We start from the raw sequence: 25,796 nt of genomic DNA, 5'->3' as shown, positions 1-25,796 counted from the left end.
CCACCTTTAAATTTATTAGTTTTTAATTAATCTATTTACAATTACTCTCTATATTTCCAGATTTAGATTTTCATCTTCTTCTAGTTCTAGTTCTAGTTGCTTTCAGAAATGTATGAGATTAGTCCCAGTGGATTCGACCTCGGTCTCATCGAGATTATTACTACATCGTAACCCTACATTTGGGATTGTGAACAACGTGCAGCAGTTGGCTGGTCGGTCCAACACTACTGGCACTACTGGTACTGTCTAGTGCCCCTGGATGAAGAGAACACAAATATCAGCTTTATCCAAAGCTGGTGGGCCACATGTGTGGACCCACCTATGATGCATGCGTTTCATCCATCCCATCCACCGTCCAGATAGGCTGGACAGTGGGGCCTACCTTGATGTATATGTGAATATCCACAGCGTCCAGGCTACTGGACGGTGGGAACCCATCCTCAATGTATGTTTTACATCCACGCTGTTCATCCATTTTCTAGACATGGGGCCCACCCTGCACGTGTGGGGTGGGGCCTACCTTGATATTTGTGTTGTATCTCCACTGTCCATCCTTAGACAGTGGAGTCCACATGGTGTATGTGTTGTATATCTGTACCTTCCAGATGGGCAGGATGGTGGGATCCACCATGATGTGTATAAAGTATCCAGGCCATCCAGTTAAGGCCCATTGTGCAGGGCCACTATGATGTATTCACATTACTGCCCATCTATTTTGGTTGGACCATGGGTTGCCTCATGAGGCCCATTTTTATGATGCATAAGGCCCACCTTAATGTGTGTATTGTAAGCACACTGTCCATCTATCTTTCTGGAAGATAGGGCTGACCTATGAGGCCCACCTTGATGTGTTTCTTACACATGTTGATCATCCATTTTTATAAATCATGGGCTACCCCTTAAGGCCCGATATGATGTATGTGAGGCCCAATGTGATGTATATAAGGCCCATATGATGAGGCCAAATGTGATGTATATGAGGCTCATATGATGAGGCCTAATGTGATATATATAAGGCCCATATGATGAGGCCCAATATAATGTACGTGAGGCCCATGTGATGAGGCCCAATGTGATGCATGTAAGGCCCTTGTATGAGGCTCATGGTGATGTATATGAGGTCCATATTATGAGACCCGTATCCTAGATCGTACTATTCCATAGGCTTCCGCGGTCCTCTTGGTCGAATTTCCACGACCCGCGACATAAAGATATCAGTTGCGCGTGACCCTGAGTCATATCTCGTATTTTAGAGTCGACTCGACCCGAAACTTATACTCTTGCGACCACGCTATTGCCGTGGTTCCGACCCATGTCTCGCGCACTGAGGCGATACCCGGGCTAGGAGATGTGGGCCCACGTTCAATTCGAGGAAAACACCGCATTTTGTAATCCCAAGAGAATCCATCACATCAATCACTTCACTTGTCAAGTACACCCATCACTCAACCCCATTACTCTATCCCATCCCCAAGTACAAAAGCAACCCCAAAAAGTCAAACTTTCCATCACTTCACCCATTCCTCTCCCCGTCACTCACACTCATCCATCCTCTCTCTCTCTCTCTCTCTCTCTCTCTCTCTCTCTCTCTCTCTGATTTTCTCCACTTTCAAGTAAGCAACCCACGTCCAAGCTTCATGGATAGAGTTTGTGTGGCCCACTTCCTACTCCCATCTCTACCATCCAAGCTTCATCTTGACCGTTGAAATGCATTTCATAGAGCTCTAGGACGCATTGGTGAAAGAAGAAGTCCAAGATGGTCTAATGGTGGGTGATTTTTGTATGATTTTGATGATTAGAGGGCCCACATATGGTGGGACCCATCTCGATGTATTTATTGTATTGAGGGGCCCATAGTGGCGGGGTGCCTCTGCTACTCCAATCTCCCTCTCTCTCTCTCCTTCTCTCTTCTCTCTCTCTCTCTTGATGTGTGTGGCCCACCCTCATGCACCCCACCATGAAGTAGGTATTATATCCATGCCATTCATATGGGGCCTACCTTATCGGACCATCCAGCGGCAGGCCCGTTGGCCTGTCCATCTGGACAGGCCCAGATGAAGAGAAACCACAAATATCAGCTTGTTGTGAAGTTGGCGGGCCACACCCACCTAATGTATTTGTTTTAACCACTCGTGTGGGACCCACATGTTGTATGGGTTATACCCACACCATTCGTACATGGTACATGGACCCACTGATGAACAAGTGGATCCACACCGTCCATCCAGGTTTAGGCCATGGGCTAGGAGATGTAGCAAATCTAAATCTCAGGTGGAGCTCACGGTCCACACATGGGACCACCTGGTATAGGTGTTTAATCCACCATCCACACATGTGAACCCACCTGGCATATATGTTTCATCTAAGACATCCAACGTGGCCCCACCTTGATATACGTGTTTGATCTGCACTATCCAGATGTACTGGACAGTGGCAGCCACCTTGAACTGCATATTATATCACACCATCCACTATTTAGACGGTGGAGATCTACCTTGATGTATTTATTTTATATCCATTCCTTCCAGCCGTGGGCCCCACTTGCCATTATGTGAGATCCAACCGTCCATCAGCAGCTGTAGCTGTTGAAGATGTCAGCTCTGTGGCCCCATCTCCACGTGCGTGGCATGATCCACACCATCTGTCCGTTTTAGCAGGGGCAGGACCCACCCCACACATGTTGCACATGTGGGGGTGGGGCCCACAGTGATGTATGTATCCTATCTCCACACCGTCCATCTGGACGGCTGTGTGAGAGGCCACCATGATGTATTATTTCTTCAGCCGTCCATCTGGATGATTCATGTGATGTATGATTGATCCACACCGTCCAGCCTCCTGGACAGTGTGAGATGTATATATGATATAATATATAATATTATAATAAATATAATGATGGAGCCCACCTTAATATGTAATCATCCACATTGTCCAATACATGATGTGTGATGGAAACTGATTGGCTGGCGTCCCTCACTCCACACCGTCCAGTCTCCTAGACGGTGTGACCCACCTAGTTTATATATACATATAATATAATATATAAATATAATATATATTATGTGGTGGGCCCCACGTGGGACCCACCTTACTACATGCATTATATCCACACCATCCAGATGCTAGATCACCGTGATGTAAGTGTTGTATCCTCACCATCCACATGGACAGTGGGGCCTGCTATGATGTATTTATTTCATCCACACCGTCCAGATTGTGTTGGATGGAGCTGGACAATGTTTGGACAGTGCTGATTTATATAGGCAATGTTTGGATAGTGCTGATTTACATGAACAATGTTTGGACAGTGCTGATTTACCTGAACAATGTTTGGATAGTACTGATCATCATCAGTGAGCCATGTGCCCCATAGAATGATAGTGTACAATGATACACATGTTACACCTGCACCCATTAAAATGATTTTTTTATTGTAATCCAAGCTCCCACTTGATATATTCGGCCCATTGATGCGGCCCACTTGATGTATAAGATGGCTCATTGGTGCGGCCCACTTGATGTATATGATGGCCCATTGGTATGGCCCATCCATGAGGCCCATCTTGATGTATTTATGGCCCATCCTTTAAGGCTCACCTTGATACAATTGTGGCCCATGTGATGAGGCCCATTATGTTGTGTATGAGGCCATGAGCCCACTATATATTTGGCTCTATGAGGGCCACTCCTTGGGAGGATTGTTGGTTAAACGTCCACATTGATGGACAATGATGGTTAAATGTCCACATTGTGACCTTTCCATAGGCCCTTTGTTAGGCCGATTATCGAGGCCGATTTCGATTGTTAAGGCTCATTCCAATTATCGAGGCCGATTCCGATTATTGAGGCTCATTCCGATTCTCGAGGCCAATTGTCAAGGCCGATTATCGAGGTCGATTTCGATTGTCGAGGCCGATTTCAATTATCGAGGCTAATTCCAATCATCGAGGCTGATTCCGATTGTCGAGGCTGATTTCGATTATCGAGGCCGATTCCGATCGTCGAGGATGATTCTGAATGTCGAGGCCGATTCCGATTGTCAAGGTCGATTCCGATTGTCGAGGCCGATTGTATAGGTCGATTATCGATGCCAATTATCGGTGTCGATTGTCGATACCGATTATGAGTATGTGACAGCATAGCATCATGATACATGCCCATATGCATCATCTACATGTTTGTTATGAGATGTAATTGACCGTTGCATATGTCATTGGGCAGGTTGTTATGAGACTCCGTGATAGGCAAAGATTGTCTTATAGAGTGTACGGTATGTGTAGGTTGATGCATAACTGGATTGTATGACTCATGCATCTTGCATTGTGTGTTGTGATTATTGTATGCCCTACCAACATCAGGATTGTAGCCTCCACAGGCATATGGTGGATAGTCAGATGGGACACCAGAAATCTGTTACCGGCATCGGGCCGCCATAGATGGCCCTGGGTGAAAATTTCTAAACCTCCGAGGCCAGGAGACGCCCCAACGTCGAGATCAAGTGAATACATGAGCGCTCAAGTGCTGAATACCAGCAGGCCACGTCTCCCACTGTGTCGTGGTCGGTTGGGAAGGGGTGGTGACCTTACTCACCCGAGGGTACTGGACATAACTAGCCTGAGTTTGACCAGCTCGTGATTAGGTGCGTTATCGACGTGTCGGTAGATATTGGCTGACTACTGGTCAGGCGGATAGTGAGATCTCTTCCACTTGCATAGTTGTGCATCCAGTGGGCGACAATTGCATGTAGAGTGTACTAGACCTCGATGATGATCCCAGTGATGAATGGTGTTGATATGTGGACTTATTGAGTGGGAGTTGCATACTTATTCATTCATTCATTCATTATCCACTCGGGCTAGTGGTGCGTAACTATTTGTTCGTGTACCTTCACAATGGCCAGGATTTCGGTTGGGGCGTGTGACTAACCTGAGTTCAAGAGTTTACCACATTAAGTTTGACTATCCAAATTTAGTTATAAGACTAGTTTAGGTAAAAGTCCCCTGTGGTGGACCCCGTAGCCTGCGATATTATGTACTCTCATCCCGACTTCACACTCTAGTGTGGTCATTCCATTCGCACCGCATATTGCATTACATCCTTAACATATGATATTTGGCTTCTTATGACTCCTCATTTGCATAGCTGATCTGTATTATGTACTCTAATATTGTATGACTCATGGACTTGTCAGTATTTCCACTTACTTTGATATTGTATGATTCATGATCTTGCCAGCATTTTTAATATTGTATGATTATGGTATTGTATTGAATACTTGACACTTACCTTGTGCACACACTTACACCACCCTCTAAGCTTTCTATAAGCTTATGCACAATTGATGCATGCAGGTGATGTTAGGTTGCATCAGCATTGAGCTTGGAGCGTACAGTGGTCTTCTAGAGCTTTGATTTTTGATATATGTGTAATTCCCTTTTAGCATTGTATTCAAAATTTTATATTAGGGGATATGTGATGATGATGTTACTTTTTGTGATTTGGGTAAACTTGTGGTTATGCTTCTTTCGAGATAAATGTATATTGGAAAATTCTCCCTGTAGGATCCCAAGATCGGAACCTGGCGTATGGCGCTGGGAGCCGAGAATGGAGTACTATGGAGGCTGTCGAAACCAAATTCGGCAATCGGGAGTTTTATGAACCCAATTTCTGAATTTGGGGCATGACACATATGATGAGGTCCAATGTGATGTATATAAGACCCATATGATGAGGTCCAATGTGATGTATATGAGGCCCATATGATGAGGCCAATGTGATGTATATAAGGCCCATATGATGAGGCCCAATCTGATGTATGTGAGGCCCAATCTGATGTATATAAGGCCCATATGATGAGGCGTAATATGATGTATATGAGGCCCATATGGTGAGGCCCGATATGATGTATATGTGGCCCTTGTGTGAGACCCATTATCATGTGATAAGGCTAATGTGATGAGGCCCAATTGTGAATTGTGATTCCACTATAATGTATATGATAATGATTATGATGCCCATCCATCTCCTAGCTAGAATAAGCCTAAGGGCCCCATTATAGGATAGGATCTAAATGGGCCTAGCCTTGGGAGCAATGATGGTTAAATTTCCACATTGTAGGAGCAATGGTGGTTAGATGTCCACATTGTGATCTTCCCTATGGCCTGTTGTTAGGTCCATTCTCATCTCTCCCTAGTGGGCTAACCCAAATTGATGGCCCCCCACTATTATTAGTATGATCCATCTCACCTTAGTGGGCTATCCCATTCATTGGGCCCCCATTGATATTAACATGACCCACCTCATTAGGCTTACCCCAATCCATGGGGGCCCCATTATTGCTAGTGTTTCCATCATACCTTACAGATTTGTCCAAGGTCATAGAGCCCACCTTGTGCCTATCAGGCCCATTGGGGAGCTGAGTTTACTATGTATCGGAATGGGCAAGGAAGCCCACTCCTTGTCCCTAGGCCCATACTTACTATCTGCGATGTCAGATTTGGTATATCCACAGTTGAGTACTGACCTTCATGTTATGGATTTGTTGTCCTTCTATGGACCCTGCCATATATATAAGCCGATTATCACTGAGTATATGTTATTATAACATTATGACACATACCCATACGCATCATTTGCATGCTTATTATGAGAAGTGATTGATCATAGCATATGTCATTAGGCAAGATTGTTTATAAGACTCCCTGATAGATGAAGTGACCCCACATGAGCGCACAGTACGCGCAAGATTGATGCATGACTGGATGGTGTGACTCATGCATCTTGCATTGTGTGTTATGATTACTATACACCCTAGTGACATCAAGGCTGTAGCCTCTGCAAGTATAGCATGGATGGTAGAATTGGATACCGAAAATACTTATTAAAGCACCAGGGCACCATAAATGTCCCAAGGTGAAAGTCCCCAAACCCTTATGGTACCAAGAGGATGCTCCAACGTCGAGACTCAGTGGAGGTAAGAGCATAGGAGTGCCGAATACCATTAGGCCAAGTCTCACATTGTGTCGTGGTTAGTTGAAAGGGGGTGTGGCCTTACCAAGAGTAGGAGGCAATGCTAGGCCGAGTCTGACCATCTTGTATATGGATCCACTACCAACGTGCCAAGTAGATATTGGCAAACTATTAGTCAAGCGGGTAGTGAGGTCTCTTCCACTTGTATGGTTGCGCATCCAGTTGGAGCAGCAATCTGGTGTAGAGTGTAATAGACCTCAGTGATATTTCAGAGATGAGCTGTATTATTATGTGGATTCATATGAGGATTGGTATGCTTGTGATTGCACTTTACATATAACATTGCCCATGTAGGCCTTGCATCGCATGGCCTTGGTATGGCCAATAGCATTAATACCTCGCATCGCATGGCCATGGTACGGCCGATAAAATTCATGGACTTATCAACATGTTTCTGCATTACTTTGATATTACATTCTTAGCATATACCTTGTGCACACACTTACACCACCCTCTAAGCTTTCTATAAGCTTATGCACGATCATTACATGCAAGTGACACTAGGACGCTATAACAACATTGAGATTGGGGTGCTCAGCTATCTTTTGGAGCTTTTGATATTGATATTGTATTTCCCTTATGCATTGTACCTAAAGTTTTTTATCATAGTGGATCTTGTGATGGTGTTCTTGTTATTATTCATGGGTTATGCCTATGGTTATGCTTATTATGAAACAAATTCATGTTAAAAATCCTCCTTATATGATTCCAAGATAGGAACCTGGTATATGGGTACAGGGAGTCGAGAATGGGGTACTATGGAGGTTGTCGGCACCAGATTTGGTGATCAAGAATTTTGTGAGCCTGGTTTCTGAGTTTGGGGCGTGACATGCGCAATACCGGACTCTTTGTGCACAACCAGACCCCTTGCGCACAACTGGACCTCTTGTGCACAACCATCCCAGCACATAATGGATTCTACGCACAACCCAGGTCCATAAGCACTATATAAATAGGAGTTGGCTTCATTCCATTCATTCGGATTTTTGCCTATCCCTCTTTATATGCTAAGTTCACAATGGTTACTGTGCACAACGAACTCTACACACAATCGAATATTTGCACCGACTTTTTTGTCTCTTCAATGGTTGGTTCTAAAAGACCGCACACTTCTCCTGATGAACACATCGCTGAAACTTCATATCCTCCTACATCAACAGAAAGCCGTCCTAAAAAAAGGACTCGATCAACTGACGATTACTCTTCTCTCTTTAAGGTACCAGATTCACCAATTATCAACTTTGTTGATCGTATCCAACATCTTGTTGATCCCATTCGCCATGCTGTATTAATGAAGAAACTGGAGGAATCTGATTAGGAGAATTAGTTGAAGTCTGCTGCTAACTTCCTATTGACAGTTCTCACCCTGCTCCCACTAAATCTTCTCATCCCCCCTCCTTTTTGAAAAGTAAGAAGCATAAGAGTAAAGATGAAATTTTTCAGGAGAAGATAAGAGAGCACAATAAGAAATGCTATCAAAATGTTTGGGATATGATCAGTCTCAGGAAGATGTAATCAAATTAAAAAATCCTTATAAGGACGAGACTGTCATTATTCCATTGAGTCTTCATTGTCATCTTTCTATGATTCAAAGTGAACCCTCCGATTATATGCACAAAACTGGCTATTATATGTGGTAAATTGGGTCATAAAGGAACTAAAGATTTTATAGGGTTATCTCACAAAGAAAGGCTTAGTACAGAAGACTGGACAAATATCGTATATGCAATTCCTTACTCCATGCTACAATCCTCATACTTTGTATCCCACCCACTACTTTGAGACTGTTCAGTAGCGCTTTCATGATTGGGATTCTCTGTGGGGTAAAGATGAGTTCAGAACACATGGTCTCCTATCTCATCGTCAGTTCTACAGCTCATGGGTGAAGGCCATTCTTTAGAAATATAAAGAAGTCCTTGGCGCAATGAACTCTACGTCGCCATAGAAGTTACTTTTGATTTCTTTCATAAAGACACCATGATTTATAAAGGATTTCTGAAATATTGGTCTTTTGCAACAAACTCCTTCCACCTACTGATTGGTGAAGTAAGCATTACTTTATGAGATCTTCACCGAATGGCTAGTCTTCCCATTACAAGCTCTTTTCTTGATGAATTTAGTCCTACATACGTAGTATTTGCATGTCTCACTCCTGGAAGAGTTCCTCACATCTCCTCCTCTACCATCGAACTCTTTAGAGAGATGTCACATTCTCTCGATGTTCACAAAATATCTCCACTTCAATGGCTTGCACATTTCTTAAGATATTTGTGGTATATTATTTTCATATTCCTTTTCCTTTCCTTTCCCTCCCTTCTTCTCTTTTTCACACACACACACACACAAATATATATATATATATATATATATATATATATATATATATATATATATATATATATATATATATATATATATATATGCTTTCTTATTCTCCTTTTTCTCTCAGATCTTCTAGCAATCATTCTCTAGAATTGGAATCTGCTCAATGAAGGATAAGAGGTCCCGTTGTTTTAAGTCCTGAAACTGAACTAGTCTCTTTTCTCGCATATTAGCTATGTTTAGTTGTCCTACCAAGTTCAAAATGGTCAGATTCTATTTGTCTTACTTTATTCGTTGCTGCTGGAGCTAGGCAAAGGGCAAGAAAAAGTATTCTCTGGCTCCAACAGTTCTATGTTCCCTGTATAGAGCTTTTGGAAATATCGTGACACACTGCTCAAGTCCGGCAATCGGAGCTTCGTCTTCATTTACTCCATGGCATTACTTTTCTCGCTAGTTATGCATATATTTCCCATGGACATACAACAATCCTAAGAAGGTCTATGTCAATCCTGAGCATCCTCCTCTATATCATTATCTTAGGCGAAAAATGGTGAAGAAAGGATACAAATGGGTTGTTGACAAAATTGAGAGCATGGAATCTATCGACTTCTTTTCATTCTATTTAACTCATCAAGCTAAAGATAGAGAAGTTAAAGATAATAATGACCTGGAACCTATTAAAAGAACTTTTCTAATTTGCATCAGGTCTTGCAGTTTACCTCTTCATGAACGAAGTGAATTTTGGAGAGAGCCCTACCACCCTAGTAGGTTCGCAAGACAATTTGGTTATGATCGAACGGTGCCACAGGTTGGAGAAGAAGTCACCCGCTTAATGCGGAGCTATGGAGTAGGTCCATACAATTGGTCCTTGATATGGAAGTAGCTCCTAGCTAGAAATTTTGGTTCTCACTTCGTTCTTCCTGGTTTTAATCACCGAGTGTAGGCTTCATATGCTTGGATGCATTAGTGGTCGCATCAATATTACTTGGTTTACAATTGTCTTCTAGTTGATCTTCCTATCTAGATTCCTCCTCTTAGATTGAGGAATTACAGACCAGAGCAAGGAATAGGCTATTTCGTTAAGAAACATTACACTGCAACTCCCGGCCAACTTTGTCAAAGAATTTCTATGGAAAAGCCTATCAGGGAAGCAAAATCACCCAATACACTAGAAGGATGGATAGCCTTTGGATCTCCCTTGGACCTTATAAAGTGAGCGGAGAGATAAACTACTCCTGCCAATGAATTTGAAACTCCCGGTGCCATTCTTTCTTCCTTTAGAAACAGAAGGCCAAACCATAGCTGCCGCTTCTCCTACTGTGGATTGAGTTGTGACTACAATTTCTCCTAATGATGATCAGACTGTGGCTGCTGCTTCTCCTATTGTGCGTCAGACTGTAACTACAACTTCTCTAATGACTCGTTCATGAACTAAATCTTTGTCTCCTCAGGTTAAAGCTTGACAAATTTCTCCTACTAATGATGTTCGCCTTTCTCCTATTAAAGCTAGCCCTTTTCCTAAAGGCAAACAAGCAATTTCTGAAGGAAGCTCGTTGGAATATTCAGGCAATACTGAAACCTCTTATACCTCTTCTTCCATAAGCTTAACTGATGAAGGAAATGTTTTAGCAAATGACAATCGAGAAGAGGATGTAGAAGTGGACGTGGGTGAAGAAGGTGAGATAGGGACTGATGTTCCAACCACTAAAATCTAGCCAGATCATGAAGATATTTCTTCTCCAGTCAGGATGGCTTCTCTTGAAGTGGAACAACTTGATTATAGGGGTTCTAGTTGTTCTCCAAGCATGAACATTTTCATTTCTTTTGATGCTTTATACTCTCCTTGTAATGTGGAAGCTACTGATATGATTGAACAAGGCCCTACCGCCCTTCCAGCTATAGCGGAAGTTTCTACATCCAAAGAGGTGGAGATTCCTTTACTGGACGCTCACATAGAATTAGAGACATTATTCTCTTCTCAGAGTATAGAAGTGAATCAGGACACTGCATAGGTCCAATTAGTTGCTACTGTAATAGCTGATGTTCCTGTTCATGTTGAGAAAGCTTCCACTACACACCCATCTCCTATTTAACCAATTGCTTGGAGTTTAGAATTTCTTTATGATCCTATTGATATTCCAACTTCAACGACTTTGGATTTAAGTACTGGGGCCCACGGACTTTCGCTTAATGTTGCGATTACTACTGCAGACATTCCTTTATCTTCCGGAGCGGGATTATCTTCTATACCAACCACTTCTCAAGTTGCCCCCAGAGAGGGTACGCACTTTCTTTTCTTTTTTTTTTCTTCCTTTTTTCATATATTCAGCTTTAATATTCCTAATCACGTTGTTTCTTTTCCTTTTCAGCTATGATTATGCCAACTTCAAGTGGGTCTGCAGGTTCTAATTTAGTGGCCACAATTTCTACTAAAATTTCTCTGGAAAAAGTATCACCACTCATGCTTGTGTTTTTTAAGAATGTTATTTCTATCATTGTAAGTGTCTTCAAGGATCCTATGCAATGGCCTTTCTTAGATAGTGCCTTAGCTCTTCTTGATCATTCGGCGAGGCTGGCCCACATCAATGTTCTTCCTTTGCACAACTCTTTGTCACAATTCTATAATTTATAAATAATTTCGAATCAGCACGAAGCGTAGTTATTGCCCCAAATATTTTGGATCGTTAAAGAGAATTGATGTCTCTCAAGGAGAAGATTTCTTGATGTAATGTCTCGAAAAAATCCGTACAAAGACCCGAGTACCACCTCAGGAAGAAATCCCTAAGGACCGTATTCTGTAGAAATTTATATGAAAATTAATGAAGTACTAAACTAAATTAATCGATAGATTTAGCTCAAACCACTATCTATGCAAATGGCAAGACCAAAACCATCAATATCGCTAACTCAACACTACTTGAAACCCTAGGAGAAATCCTGTGAGCCTGTCGCTCTCGGGAGTACATTGAAACTCCGTATCGGACCTAGACCACATGTCGAAAGTCTGATGACAACAAAACTATAGGATTTTGTCCATCCTATTGGGCTTGACGACCATCGCGAGAATCGAGCCCAGGTAGTGTTCAGAAATGTACAACTTGACCCTTAAGTAAAGTGTGTGAGAAACGCGAATATCTTTAGAAAACGTATTGAAACTTAAGTGAATTGGGTCATTCGCTCACGCACGAAATTGAGTATTTTGGACCGTCAGTTTCTGACTAAACTTAACCCATAGAAAAAGGAAATTTTGCTGCACGACTCCATATACTTGTTGTCCAAATTGAGTAAGTATGACCGTTGATCGGACACCAATCCTCTACAGTCGATCTATTGATCCGATCGCACCGAAACCACATCCTGGCTTAGATCCACTGATGGGGAACTTACCCTATGACATAGGTGAGAAATGGACCTTCCTATGAGTCCTGTTTGCCAAAAACAGTCGCCTTTTGGATAGAAACTAAGTATACTAGGGCCCTAAGGCCATTGACATCACTTCTGGGCTTATATAAAACCCTTAAACCACCCCATTTCTATTCCATACGAATTTCTCTAACCCTAGGAGAGAGAAGAGAGAAAAGAAGAGAAAAGAGTAAGGTAAGAAGAGAAAAAACGGGAGATCGTTGTTGTGATTCTTTCCCACGACTCCACACCTCGAATTATCTCCCTGTTACGTTACACACTCTGATTCAGCCATGATTTAGGTAAGAAATCCAAACCCTAACACCATAGTTAAGATCTAGAATAGTCGTTTGTCAACCTAGTTGACAAATTTTGTAATTTAGGTACCTATCATTCCATTTTCGGGAACATAGGATTCGAACTGAGTCTGAATCGAGTATTCCGACAAAAGGTGCAGGCTATAAATGTTTAGGTTATGGTTTTCAATGCTTTCAATGTTAGCCAATGATTTTTGTCTTACTTGATTGCTGCCATATTGCCTTAGATACGACGTTTTCGATATATTATACATGTGTGAACTATGTTAAATACAAGATGCATCCCATGTGTTTGTTGAAATGTTTGAATGAACATGAAATTGTGATTTGAGCTTGCCATGACTGTTAATCTACGATTCATGTTTGTCGCATACATGATTGTCTCTTTGTGTAAGGAATTGCCATAATATATGATGTAACTAATCTAGTCTATGTACTTGGTGAAGTGTAACTTAAGTGTTTGATGAAATGTCTGAATGAGAAAATGTTGATGAATTGTATTTATTAAGTGTACTAAGATAGGATTCTCAATTACCTTAATCATGTGCATAGTTTCTTTCTCGTAACCATAATTGTCACTATGCAATTTATGGATAAAATGCAAGTGTGTATTAATATGTTCGATGTGTTTGATGAAATGTATAAATCAGAATTTTCACTTGGATTGTTTGTTAAATGCTGAATTGGTTATTCCATGTACTTAATTGTTGCATCTGAGTAAGATTGGGGTTACGACCTAGCCCAGGCAATCGATAACAATTCCTATCTGGGTGGTTGAATTAGTCTCACCACATTGGGTAACTCGACGATTCTGAGTCTCACGACGATTGTCGATAGTGGTTAGGCCACAAGGAGTGCTCATGCATTCCATGTCGATCAAGTCTATGTGTGCTTGTACCAATCAAACTTACCAAACAAATCGATTGGTCTATTGTGTGTTTACAATATATGGACATCACTGCTTGAATCTACGATACCACTTACCAATATAAAAGCCCATTTCAACCATGGTACCATGATCCACTAAGACTTATGAGCCAGGCATAGTGGTGTGGACACCGTGATTGAGTTGTTGACCTACGCTGGGGTGACGAGCCTCCCCGTAGTGACCAGTGAGCAACCCAAACTCGTGAGCCAGGCATGGTGGTATGGGATAACGTGTTCGAGTCGTCGGCCTACGTTGAGGTGACGAGCCTCCCGTAGTGACCGTGAGTATAAACAATAAATTTGCCTATCGACTGCTTTTCATTAGGGGTGATGCCCTACAACTTGCTTATCGTATGTGATTAACTAGGATTGACGACCCTAGATGGATCCTTCAATTTGGGTCAATGATATAAAGGAAGGTACCTTAGCTTCCCGAATATACTGTATGAATGAGCCTAATTAATTACTCGACTAACACGACCATGCACCACATTGCATGTGCTTTGGCGAGGAAGGTGTACTTTAGGGAGGTTGTCCTGCACGAATTTAGTTGTCGAAGTCGCTTGTGAGGGAGCTTCGTGCGAGGGCATGCATCATTACTGCATTCCATCCCTGCATTAATAAGATTAGTTAGAAAATGATTGTTGTAATGTTTTATCATTACTACTTGATTGACATAATAATATGTTAACCTTTACCTTATAGTACCACTAAGTTGATCACTCACTCTCACTCTAGGACGGTGTTCTAAAACACTAAACAAACTCTGTTGTAGATGCAGGTGATGACGAAGCCTATGCAGCGGAGTTGGACTTCATAGTAAGGAGGAAGAATTCTCCTATGTTCAGCTCTTAGGCTGGTCTATGTAGACCTTGTGCAGATTCGACGGGATTACAGGGACATGTGGATTAGTTGGACACTTTATATTTTGATATTTTTTTATCTATTTTGAAACAACACATGTATATATTCAGCCTAATTACATACTCAGACTCCAAAGATTGTGAAACGCTTTCTTATTTAAATACATATACTTTAGTCTTCTGCTTGCTTGATCTAATTGTATGTGGAGTATGATATATTATTTGGTATAATCCCACTCATGTTTAACTCATTAATATAGATGAAATCTGAACATCATTATCTATATTGCATAAGTGATGTGCTGGATCTCAGGAGTAGAGCTTTGCTCAACCCTCGAAATTCAGGGTGTTACAAGTTGGTATCAGAGCATAATTTGTATTAAATTGGACCAGGGTTATAGGTAATATGATGCACTCTGATGTACTCTGATTTAGAAGGAGGTGATGGAATTTAGAGATGACATTAGGATCCCAAGTTTCGCCAATGGGCAAGAATGACTGCTGTAGTGTAGCCCGTACGCATCCTAGATCATGTGAAGTGATCTCAACCATGTTTATGCCATCAATCGATAGGTTTGAACCATTAGTCGGTGAATCCCAAAATTGAAATAGGTGAAAAGACGTGAATATGCACTTATCAGATCGAGAAAGTACATCTTACGAGACTAAGAACCCATATCGTGAAATCCGGTGGGGCCAATGGGGACCTACGCATGTATACAACACCCCGGGAGGGGGTGGCAACCGCCCCAGGGCATAGCCATCGCCTACTACCCTAGAGGGGCACGGCGGCAAAGCCCAGATAGTGACGTGCCACGGGCCACTCTAGAGGAGTGTGGCGGCACCGCACCAGCGTCGGTGCATCGCCGGTCGGCCGGTCATGTGGTGCATGTCCCACATGTGGGAAACCCCATTTAACCCTCATTTGCCCCCCTTTACTCATTTCACTCTATTTTCACCCCTTCAACAACCCCAAACTCTCTAAAATCCCATTTCTCTCTCACATCCCCACTTTTATTCACTCAAATCTTCCAAATCTTTTACATTGTAGATCCATCCACCACCTTTCCCTCAAACATACCTCTTACAACTCTCTATCTTCCTTATTTTCACCTATTGGGGTACCAAAAACCCTCGTTGTGTATCATACTTCCCATATCCTTAAGTCCACCCCATTCTCCAAGCTTTCTACTTCCATGGCAATCTTTGAGCTTGTCACCACCATTTTCTCTGTCTCGACGCTCCTTTCCCTTATGGGAAGGAAGAGAGTAGCCCCGGATGAGGCCGAGACTAGCTATCTAAGCCGCCCGAGGAAAAGGACAGATGCCGAGACTAGTGCAAGTGCTGAGTAACGATCAAAACGGGACCTTGATCCTCGACTTTTGTTGGAAAGGTTTCTACCAGCGGGTGCTGAACTTGGTAAGTTCCGTGACCACAAAGTTGTATTTGAAGCTCATGTTGACGAGAAGTTATTTGGATTGTATCCAATAATCAACCTTCTCCTGGGGAATGGGTGGGGTCCCATATTCGAAGGAAAAACTCATGCAAGTGAACCATCGTACGAGCCTTCTATGCTCATATATGGGACCCAACCCTGGAGCCTCTCCAATTTATCATACCGTTGGGAAGATCTCACACTAGGGGTCGATGTGGATGTCGTAGCACATATCTTGGGAGTCGAACGTGGTGTTGTACATTCTAGCGAGACAAACCTCGCTAGTGAACGAGAGAGGAATCACCGCACACATTTCCTTTGTGACCAACTTAAGCAGTGGAGGCAAGGGAATAGCCTCGCATCAACTAATATGACAGATGACTTCCGCCCGCTCCATCATATATGCACATATAACATGTATCCGAGAGTGAGTAACTGCATAGAATGTACTAGGTTCACGGTGGACTTCCAGTACAAGGTCGCACAAGGAGACAAGTATGCCTACCTACTCTCGTATTGACTCAAATAGTTAGTATGACGCGATCTACCTGGGGAGATGCCTCACTCCCTTTCGGCTGACTTCTCTGCAAGATCGCCTGAAATTTCAGCTTTAGACTCCATATGGATAACCTCGCTCCAATCCACTTCATCAATGAAACTAAACTTAACAATATGGGCATTGGTCCTAGGTAACGTCAAGCAAGGCTTGATGAGTGCAGGGACGAGATAGAAGAAGAGATTGAAGATGAAGAAGGAAGTGAAGATGAGGAAGGCACTGAAGAAGAAGGTGGTAATGATGAAGAAACCAATGAAGAAGGGGAAGGCAGTAGAGAAGAAGGACACAAAGAAGAAGGGGAGGCCTAAGACTCAGATGGGGGACCTCCTGCTACACATGGAGACCGCCATAATCAGGCCACCTTAGAAGCCCACATGGCCAAGCTTGAAGAGAACCAAGCCCAGTTGAAGAAAAAGTTTGAAGATAATCAGGCTTATCTGAAACAGAAATTTAAGAGAATGTCTCTCACCTTGAAGTCCCTCCTGTGTTATATGTAGGATAAGGGTGCGCCTCCACCTTCGCCAGAGTCGGAGGACTAGATATGTGTTGTTGTTATTTCTTGTGTTCTTTGTAATAACTTTGGTAGGCTTAGTTAGGTGTTAAGATAGTCATTTATAAAGCTTTTATTAAATTTAGCTCACATGCATTCTCTATCATGATTATGTAATGCTACATCATATGTATTGTGACAATTTTGGTTAAATGAAATGCGTGAAGCTTCTTTTGATTTGAAATGTGTAGAATGTGGACAAAGTGGATGATATTATCCTAAATCTTACACATGTTGCACCCTATGTTGTATATAAGGTATGCCTCCGAAAATCACTCAGAATATGGGGCACCTCCCCCGAGCGATAGCCATACGGACCCAAGTTTGGGCCTGAATTTTGAGACAATGCAATATTCACAGCCGGCCACTGGCCCCACTAATGGGCCAACACCTAGTGCACAACCAGTTCTGGGACAGAACCGTGCATCTACATTGATGCCACACATGCCTCAGGCAGCCTCTCCCCCTGATAGGTTGGAGCAGATGATGCTTCTCATGCAGCAACAGCAATAAGTTTTGACCACTATTACGGGGGCCATTGCCCAAAACATGAACGTGGTCCCGCCTATGCCACCTGTGCAGCCTACTAAAGTTATGAACACTAGTGGTTTATTTGAGATCTTTCAGCGCTTCCGCTCTCCTACTTTTGTAAGTACTCACTAATCCGATGAGGCTGAGTATTGGTTGGATCGTATATCCAAGATGTTGAAGCCGCTGCACTGTACTAAGTCAAAGTAAGTGGAACTTATTACTTACATGTTCGAAAAGGAGGCTAGTCTTTGGTGGGATAGCATCCTACGAACTGTCCCCGTGGGATATATGTGGATGTGGGACCCGTTTGAGACCCGTTTTCATGGAAATTATTTCTCCCTCACTTACCGTAATAAAAAGGAGAGTGAATTTCTCCACCTCCAACAAGGAGGAATGACCATAGTAGAATATAAGAACCAGTCCACAGAGCTAGCCAGATACGCTCCATTGATCATAGCAAATGAGCTTATGAGAATGCGGCGGTTGTCAGAGGGTCTACGGCCTAATATCCGCACTAAGATGTGTTGCGCTAGCATTCCCAATTATGTAGAGCTAGTGAACGTGTCCCTATGAGCCGAGCAGGATGGCGAGAGACTGTCAGGGACACGTATGCTAATGGGCCCGAGGCCTCGGTTGAATTACCGAATTGGCCAGTTCTCGGTAAGAGGACACATGTGGATTCACCTCCCAAGCTTATGGCTCCACCGACCCAGTAGAGGCGAGCTAAACTTTGGTGTATCTATTGTAATAAGGCGGGCCATACAAAAACCTTTTATTTTACCAAGATGAGGGATAACGACTTTATGATGCCTTAGAAGATCAGTCGCTAGCTGCCACAAGTTATTTCAGCTCCACCTTTATGATTTGCGCCACCAGCACAGCCATATAACCGACCTCTCGTATCTCGTAATAGGCTACCTCAACAACCTATGACAATGTAACCTAATCATCCGCAACAAGCACATGTATATGCACTTGCAGCTGAAGCATCTAAGTCAGCAACTGTAGTGTAATTAGCCTTCAAAGTCACTGCCCACATCCAAGGTACACCCATATTTCTGTTGGTGGATACCGGGTCCACTTTCAATAATAGCATGCTCAGCAGTCAAGCGACTGGGGTTGGATACTACCCTTATGATTAGGGTGAGAGTCCTTACCGCAACAAGGACCTTCTCAAATGCTACTAAGCTTTGTAAGGGTTGCCCGATAGACTTAGAGAGTAGAACAATGCGCATTGACCTGATTGTCACCCCACTATATCATTATGACGTCATCCTCAGCATGGATTGGCTCATCGAAATGAAGGCATAGATCAACTATGATACCAGATTGGTGACAGCCCATGGACCCGAGGGCACGACCTTCACTTTCCCTGTTCAGGTCAATTGGCCCTATCGCATCAGCTATTATACTTCCATGCCAGAGAATTATGATAGTCCGACCCTTGGAGACATGCCAGTAGTCTAAGATTTCATTGACATATTCAGAACGATCCCTAGACTACCTCCTCAACGCAAGATCGACTTTACTATCGACCTTGTGCTAGATGCGATGCCTATTTCCTTACCAACATACCGCATGCCTTTATGTTAAATGAAGGAATTGAGGAAGCAGATAGACGATCTGTTTGATGTAGGTTTTATACGGCCTAGCGTATCTCCCTGGGGAGCTCCTTTGTTGTTTGTGAAGAAGAAGGACGAATCGCTGCGATTGTGTATTGATTATCGCAGACTAAACCACGTCATTGTCAAGAACAAGTATCCTCTGCCCAAGAAAGATGACTTGTTCGACCAATTGAAAGGGGCACAGTATTTCTCTAAGATCGACCTACAGTCCAGGTATCATCAGTTGTGCATCAGGAATGAAGACGTACAGAAAACAACATTTAAAACCAGCTTTGGGCACCACGAGTTCCTTGTGATGCCGTTTGGTCTTACAAATGCACCGGCCGTATTCATGGATCTATGAACTGGGTATTTTGGTGGTATCTATACCAGTTCATCATCGTATTCATAGATGACATTTTGATATATTCAAAGAGTTGAAAAGATCACGAAGAACACCTGCGAACAGTCCTCGATAATCTTAGGAAGAACTGGTTATTTGCACAGTACCGAAAATGTGACTTCTGGAAGGAAGAAGTCAAGTTCCTAGGACACATGGTTTTCAAGGAAGGAATTGTCGTAGACCTTACCAAGGTGACCGTGGTACAGGACTAGGAGCAGTCCGGCTCAATTACAAAACTGAGGAGTTTCCTCAGACTTGCCGACTACTATCACCGATTTATCAAGGACTTTTCCAAAATAGCCCGACCGTTATCTCAACTCACTCGAAAAGACCTTAAGTTTGCTTGGAAAGAGAAGGCAAAAGTACCCTTTCAGGAATTAAAGGACAAGCTGATGTCCGCACCTATGCTCGTATTGTCAAAGCAAGGGGTCAAGTACACTATTTACACCGACGCCTCTCGTGTGGTTTGGGATGTGTACTTATGCAGAAAGATAGGGTGATCACATATGCCTTGCGACAGTTAAGAAAATATGAAGAAAACTACCCCACGCACGACCTGGAATTGGCAGAAGTCATCTTCGCATTAAAGTTCTGGAGACATTATCTCTATAGGGAGGAGTTCGAGCTCTTTTGCGACCACAAGAGCCTCAAATACATTTTTACATAGAAGGACCTGAATATGAGGCAACGACGTTGGATGGAGACCTTGAAAGACTTCAAGTTTGAGGTCTCCTAACATCCTAGCAAGGCCAACCTTGTGGTTGATGCGTTGAGCCGTAAGAAAATGATAGAATTTGTGGCTCCGCTAATGATAAAAGAGTGAAATATGGTAGAGTTTGTGTGGGATTTCAAACAGAAGCTGATAGTAGATGAGCCAGTTGAGAGCGTCGCATACATCTATGTACAGCCACTTATTGATGACCGAATCATTGTGGCATAGAAAGAAGATGAACTATTGGTGAAAATGAGGGAAAATGCAAGTGACAACGACAAATTCGAATGAAGAGTTGGCTCGGACGAAGGTTTACGATATCGTAGCCGCTTATGCGTCCTAAACCGTCACGACTTGGGAAGGGAAGTCCTAGAAGCCGCACACAATTCGAAGATGGCGATACATCCAAGAAATACGAAAATGTATTGAGATTTGAAACATTCGTACTAGTGGGATAACATGAAGGCCCACATAGCAGATTATGCATCCCGTTGTCTCACGTGCCAGCAAGCCAAGGCCGAACATCGCCTACCCCCTAGTTTACTTCAGCCCATACCCATAGCAGAATGGAAGTGGGATTTCATATCTATGGATTTCATTTCTAGGTTACCAAAGATGAGAAAGGGGCATGACTCCATTTGAGTGATTGTGGACCGATTGACGAAATCGGCTCATTTCCTCCCGATTAGAATTTCTAATTCGGTAGATGACCTGCCTAAGCTATACATTAAAGAGATAGTACGATTGCATAGAATTCCTATGGAAATTGTGTCAGACCAAGACACATGATTCACATCTATCTTTTGGACTCGGATTCAAGAAGCAATGAGAGTAAAACTAAATTTTAGTACTACATTCCACCCATAGACATATGGGCAGACGGAATGGGTAAATCAAATACTAGAAGATATGTTGCGTGCGTGCGTACTTCATTTTAAGGACAGTTGGGATGACTGTCTCCCCTATGCAGAATTTTCTTATAACAACAACTTCCATGCAAGCATTGGCATGGCTCCCTACGAAGCTTTGTATGGGCACCCATGTCGAGCTCCACATTGTTGGGCAGAAGTTGGCGAGAAGAGTTTGGTTGGCCCAGATTTGGTATAGGCGACCTCAGAGAAGATTGATATTATTAAGCATCAACTTCTTGTAGCCCAAAGCAGACAAAAGAGTTACGCCGATACAAGATGGCGATAGCTGGAATTTGATGTTAGGGACCATATATTCCTTAAGGTTTCTCCAATGAAGGGAGCCCTTCGTTTTGGCAAGAAAGGAAAACTTACGCCATGATTTATTAGCCCATTCCAGATTTTGAATCGAGTGGGTGTGGTAGCATACCGCCTCGCTTTACCAAAACCACTCGCAGGCATACACAACATATTTCACGTGTCCATGTTGAAGAAATATGTTCCTGACCCTACCCACATTATCAAATGGGAGCAAGTACAGTTAAGTGAAGATGTTACTTATGTATTGCGACCAACACGTGTTTTCGATAGGAAGGAATAGGTGCTATGCAACAAAGTTATCCCACTCGTGAAGGTATTATGGATGCATCACACTGAGGAAGAGGCTACTTGGGAAACGGAGGCCGAAGTCCGTAAGAACTACCCTCAGATCCTCGAGGAGTACAAAAAGGTAATAATTTTGGGGACGAAATTTTTATTTAAGGAGGGTAGATTGTAACGTCTCAAAAAAATTCGTACAAAGACCTAAGTACCACCTTAGGCAGAAATCCCTAAGGACCGTATTCTGTAGAAATTTAGATGAAATTTAATTAAGTACTAAACTAAATTAATCGGTGGATTTAGTTCAAACCACCATTTACGTAAATGGTAAGACCCAAACCATCAATATCGCTAACTCAACACTACTTAAAAACCTAGGAGAAATCCCGTGAGCCTGCCGCTCTCGGGAGTACATTGAAACTCTGTATCAGACCTGGACCGCACGTCAAAAGTCCAATAATCGCGAAACTATAGGATTTTGTCCATCCTACTGGGCTTGACGACCAACGTGGGAATCAAGCCCAGATAGTGTTCATAAACGTACAACTTGAGCCCTGAGTAAAGTATGTGAGAAACACGAATATCTTTAAAAAACGTATTGAAACTTAAGTGAATTGGGTCATTCGCTCACGCACGAAATTGAGTATTTCGGATCGTCAGTTTCTAACTTCACCCATGGAAAAAGGAAATTTCGCTGCACAAATCCGTATACTTGTGGCCCCAATCGAGTATTATGACCATTGATCTGACACGGGTCCTCCACGGTCGATTTACTGATCTGATCGCACCAAAACCACATCCTGGCTTAGATCTATTGTCGAGGAACTTACCCTATGACATAGGTAAGAAATGAACCTTCCTATGAGCCCTGTTTGCCAAAAACGGTCGCCCTTTAGATAGAAACTAAATATACCAGGGTCCTGGGGCCATTGACATTACTTCTGGGCCTATATAAAGCCCTTAAATCACTTCATTTCTATTTCTTACGAATTTCTTTAACCCTAGGAGAGTGAAGAGAGAAAAGTGGAAGGAGAGAAGAAAAACTAGGAGATCATTGCTATGATTCTTTCCCACGACTCCACACCTCGAATCATCTCCCTATTACGCTACATGCTCTGATTCAGCCACGATCTGGGTAAGAAATCCAAACCCTAACGCTGTAGTTAAGATCTAGAATAGTCGTTTGTTAACCTAGCTGACAGATTTCATAATTTAGGTACCCGTCATTCCATTTTCGGGAACGTAGGATTCGAACCAAGTCCGAATCGAGTATTCCGACAAAAGGTGAGGACTATAAATGTTTAGGTTATGGTTTTCAATGCTTTCAATGTCAGCTAATGATTCGTGTCTAACTTGATTGTTGTCATATTGCCTTGAATATGACGTTTTCGATATATTATATATGTGTGAACTATGTTGAATACAAGATGCATCTCATGTGTTTGTTGAAATGTTTGAATGAACATGAAATCGTGATTTGTGCTTGCCATGGCTGTTAATCTATGATTCATGTTTGTCGCATGCATGATTATCTCTTTGTGTAAGGAATTGCCATAATATATGTCGTAACTAATCTAGTCTATGTACTTGGTGAAGTGTAACTTAGGTGTTTGATGAAACGTCTGAATGAGAAAATGTTGATGAATTGTATTTATTAACTGTACTACGATAGGATTCTTAATTACCTTAATCATGTGCATAGTTTCTTTCTCATAACCATAATTGGCGATATGCGATTTATGGATAAAATGCAAGTGTGTAGTAATATGTTCGATGTGTTTGATGAAATGCTCAAATGAGAATTTTCACTTAGATTGTTTGTTAAATGCTAAATTGGTTATTCCATGTACTTAATTGGTGCATCTGAGTAAGATTGGGGCTACGACCTAGCCCAGGCAATCGGTAACAATTCCTGTCTGGGTGGCTGAATTAGTCTCACCATATTGGGTAATTCGACGAATCCAAGTCGCACGACGATTGTCGATAATGGTTAGGCTACAAGGAGTGCTCATGCACTCCATGTCAATCAAGTCTAAGTGTGCTTGTACCAATCAAACTTACCAAACAAACCGATTGGCTTATTTTATGTTTACCATGTATGGACATCACTGCTTGAATCTAAGTTATCACTTACTAATGTAAAAGCCCATTTCAACCATGCTACCACGATCTGCTAAAACTCATGAGCCGGGCATGGTGGTATGGGACACCGTGGTCAAGCTATCAGCCTACGCTTGGGTGACGAGCCTCCCCGTAGTGACTAGTGAGCAACCCAAACTCATGAGCAGGGTATGGTGGTATGGGACACCGTGTTCGAGCCGTCAACCTACGCTGAGGTGACGAGCCTCCCATAGTGACCATGAGTATAAACAATGAATTTGCCTATGAACTGCTTTTCATTAGGGGTGATGCCTTACAATTTGCCTATCATATGTGATTAACTAGGATTGACCACCCTAGATGGATCTTTCGATTTGGGTCAATGATATAAAGGGAGGTACCTTAGCTTCCCGAATATGCTATATGAACGAGCCTAATTAATTACTCGGCTAGCACGACAATGCACCGCATTGCATGTGCTTTGGCAAGGAAGGAGCACTTTAGGGAGCTTGTCATGCGCGAATTTAGTTGTCGGAGTCATTTTTAAGGGAGCTTCGTGCGAGGTCATGCATCATTACTACATTCCATCCCTACATTAATAAGAGTAATTAGGAAATGATTGTTGTATTGCTTTATCATTACTGCTTGATTGACTTGATAACATGTTAACCTTTATCTTATAGTACCACTGAGTTAATCACTCACTCCCACTCTGGGATGATGTTCTAAAACATCAACTAGACTCTGTTGTAGATGCATGTAATGATGAAGATTATGCGGCGGAGTTGGACTTCATAGATGAGGAGGAAGAATTCCCCTACGTTCAGCTCTCAGGCAGGTCTATGTAGACCTTGTGCTGATTCGACGGGATTATAGGGACATGTGGATTAGTTGGACACTTTACATTTTGATATTCTTGTCTATTTTGAAACAACACATGTATATATCTAACCCAATTACATACTCAGACTCCAGAGATTGTGAAACGCTTTCTTATTTAAAAACGTATGCTTTAGTCTTCCGCTTGCTTGATCTAATTGTATCTGGAGTATGATATGTTTTTTGGTATAATCCCACTCATGTTTAACTCATTAATATGGACGAAATCTGAACATCATTATCCATATTGAATAAGTAATGTGCTGGATCTCGGGAGTAGAGCTTTGCTCAACCCTCGAAATTTGAGACGTTACACCCGAACTGATGATCTCATATCAGGTTATGACATTGAACATCAATCTCTTCATGATAGGCTGAAGGCTTTTGATAAGAATAGGATAATCATTGATAATCAGATTGCCTTTCTGAAGAAAGAGACTGCTTTGCTTAAAGTCAAAAGAAAAGAAGAGGAATCGAATATCCACCAGATCAGGGATCGAATATCCGCCAGATCAGGGAAGAAGTTGAAGTTAATGTTTGTATTGCTAATATTGAAAGAGCTGTGCAAATGAAGAATAAAGAAGTTGCTACCTCTTTGGAACAAGAACTGGCCAATGTTCCTGATCAAGCCAAAATTATTCTCAAGGTTGAACAAATT

This window comes from Magnolia sinica, chromosome 8 (assembly GCF_029962835.1).
Source record: "Magnolia sinica isolate HGM2019 chromosome 8, MsV1, whole genome shotgun sequence".
Lineage (NCBI taxonomy): Eukaryota > Viridiplantae > Streptophyta > Magnoliopsida > Magnoliales > Magnoliaceae > Magnolia > Magnolia sinica.
Note: the sequence above shows the minus strand (reverse complement) of the source record.